This window comes from Lactuca serriola, chromosome 5 (assembly GCF_051521515.1).
Source record: "Lactuca serriola cultivar US96UC23 chromosome 5, Lser_US96UC23_V15, whole genome shotgun sequence".
In the NCBI taxonomy this organism is placed as follows: domain Eukaryota; kingdom Viridiplantae; phylum Streptophyta; class Magnoliopsida; order Asterales; family Asteraceae; genus Lactuca; species Lactuca serriola.
In genome coordinates this window covers 337,367,270-337,370,587 of record NC_136412.1, presented here as the reverse complement: position 1 = coordinate 337,370,587, position 3,318 = coordinate 337,367,270, and the positions used below count along the sequence as shown (strand labels likewise).

The 3,318-nt window shown below is 34.8% G+C and overlaps 1 pseudogene; it reads right to left on the bottom strand.

Moving 5' to 3' along the window:
• Positions 1–1,362: 1,362 nt before the first annotated feature.
• LOC145051024 (mitogen-activated protein kinase kinase kinase 18 pseudogene) lies at positions 1,363–2,911 on the bottom strand (annotated as a pseudogene).
• Positions 2,912–3,318: the final 407 nt, after the last annotated feature.

Here is a 3,318-nt window from a genome sequence, read left to right as displayed (position 1 = left end):
TGAAAGAATTTGAGAGTTTGGTAGAAGATATTTACGAATAATACTTGCCAAAAACAGCAAATAAGTGAAGTTATATACTATAAGCTTCATTGATCGTCTACCATTTTGCAAATCACGAAATGTATTCACGTAACAAGATAATTTGTCTTACTTTCTAAAAAAAGTACTCAAATGATGTTATTATACGTTTCCTTTTGGCCATTTGATTTAACACCCTTCTCAAATTTGTATACTTGTTATTTAATTGTGTTAATACGTTTTTGTAAATTTAATTGTGTTAATACGTTTACTTTTATAAACTATTTATATGATCAATATCCTTACTTTAAAATTGACGACAAATATATACAATTCTCTTTTTTGGAAAATCAATCTACAATAATTATACAAGGTAATTATTATTTCTTCTTTCAAGCATGTTACTATTACACCACAGTGAAAAGTAAAGGTTGCAAGAAAGAGGATTGTAGAAATGAATTACTTGAAATGGAGTTAACATGCTTATAAATTTGGAATTGGGTTGTCTGGTGTGAAACTTTTCATCTTACGTGCGAGTAACTACTTCCTTCTTACATACCACACATGTTACCATCTCAGTACACATGATATATGTACATTTATCAATAAGTCTTAAACTTTTTATATGAAATTTCGTATTCATTTTTTTTGAAAATTACGTTGTATATAAATATCAAGATTTAACATAATCGGCTTCATTTTAAATTTAACTTTTTTTTTGAACAGTTAGTTTTTTTTTTTTAAAAAAAAACATTTTGTAAATTTCATTCTCATATTAGGTAGCAATTTGGTATAGAGTAATCAAAGAAGAAATAAATGGAATATTACCCCGAAATTGGGAAAAAAAATTATGTTTAATCACTACGAAGGAACTATAAGAACGTGATTTTTTTTATTCTATTGTAAAGTTTTTTTTTTTCATCTTTTTTTGGAATGAATGATATTTTTAATATAATTGTATGGTATTTAGTTCCTTTATGTTTAGTAACTTTATAGATAATAGATAAGTTTTTTTTTTACCATTTGAAAATTCTTAAATATATATTTTGAACAAAGTAAAATATGTTTATATATAATTTATTTTTATTTAACGAACTTTTTTATATAATAATATTTATATTTTTTCTTTATAAAATGACCTATTTCATTCTTTTCAAGTAAACCAAACACGACAATTTGTTTGTTTTTATGATGGTTTTCTTTGATACCTTATTCATAAGTTATCAAAATTATTATAATGTTTAAAATAGTTCTTAAGTTTACATAATACAAAAGAGAATCATACACCAAGTAATAGAATCTAAATACACATAAAAACAAATTAAGCAAGATATTGGTTTCACCTTAACAACTAACATTTCGATAATCTTTATTTAACAGAATATTTGTTGTTGGGTAATTAATAAGAAAACAACAGACTGAAAAAAGATCACAAAGTAGTTTAAAATTAAACAGAAACAGTTGTTTATAATAAATGTGTCGGACAGCATTCGAATTAAACAATAATAATTTCTTTAATGAAACATACATACAACAACTGTAATTATTATCCGTGTCTCTACTGCTGCAACCACCACTTGTACCTTGTGCATAGTTTCTGGTACACTGATGATCATTGTGAAACTGAAAACTCCCGTTAGAAGAATCTCTATATTCCCGTATTCTTTCGCCCTCGTTATTCGCAGCCGAAAAGGAATATTCCGGCCAAGTTTCAGCCGTCTCCGCTGCTGTAGTCGTCAAATTTTCATCTTCTTCCGAAAACTCCGTGGTGGTGACTGCCGCATTCGCATTCCTCACCACCTCCCAGCCGTCGGATTCCCAGTTTGCCGATGAATTGGAAGCCAATGTAGCTATCCTTCGTACCCCGTTTGAAGAATTCAAATTCGTAGTTGTATTTTCAATCTCCGAAGTTTCTCCGTCGGAGAAATTTGTGTCCGACCAATCGAACACGCATCTCGGTGACCATTTTCTGTCCATGAATTCAGATGAAGAAGAAGAAGAAGAAGAGCAGGATAGCAAAAATGGGTGTCGGAGCAACTGATCGCAGGTCCATCTTTCAGACGGGTCTCTTCTGAGACACTTGTTTAAAAAATCATGTAGCTCGTCGGAAAAGTGACCTGGCAAATGTGGTAACTCGTCGGAGTACCCAATTTGAAACAGAGTGTCAACTCCTCTGTCTTCCCACGCTGGCTTTCCGGTGACCATTTCGATCACTGTACACCCCAATGACCAAACATCAGACTCCGGTCCTTGACACTCCCCACGGACGACCTCCGGCGCCATCCACAACGGACTACCACGTGTTCCAGAAACCGGAGCACCACCAAATTCCACCGCCGACCCAAAATCCGCCAGCTTCGCCTCCCCTGGAATCACCCCGACCAACACATTCTTCCCTTTCACATCGCAATGAACAATATTTCTCTCATGAATGTACTTCAACGCAGACACAATACACCGCGTATAACTCCGAACAGTGACATCCTCACCGTGTTTTGCCAAATCAGCAACGGTCCCACCTGGCATATACTCCATGTGTAAGTTCCGGTACACCACCGGAGAATTCTCCTTCTCCGAGGTGACATCATCGCCGCGATACCCAACAACATAAGGCGAGGTCAACGATCTCAGAATCCGAATCTCATTCTCCAAAGCTTGAGAGAATCGTTCGGAGTTTTGTTTCACGGACTTAACCGCGAAGACCCCACCATCGGATTTATCGACGGCGAAACTGACAGTTCCGAAAGAGCCTCGACCGATGCAAAGGCCTCGAACCCAATTCGGTGTGGTGGTCATTTTGAGAAAAGATAAAAGATTGGTATTAATGGAGATGGGGTTTTTGGAGGGAGGGTATTTATAGAGAGAAGGAGTGAAGGAAGTTGGCGTGAGAAGAGGGGAGAATGATACGGTGTTTTATCCTTATCTCGATGGTTGATCGTTAAAAGGGCAGGGCAATAACTGCAATCACTTGGCACAGTGCCACAGTGTGTTGTCGTTACTCACGTTAGGTTACAACATCCATATGTTCCGGTAAAGTTACAAGACTTTACATGTGCCAAAATTATGATCACAAATACTTTCCTAATTATAATGTTAAAAGTTAAAACTACATAAACAGGATGAGCCAACTAATTTCAAAAGTAAAATAAAAAATGTAGACATTATTTTGATTAATGATTTTTTATCTTTAATTTTTAACTAGAAGGTTTTTCTATACATTGCGCATTTGCGCCGGGTGAAAGATGTTATTTTTATGTGTCTGTTCATGTTTTTAAGCCTTTGGTAAAGAGATGTAAATAC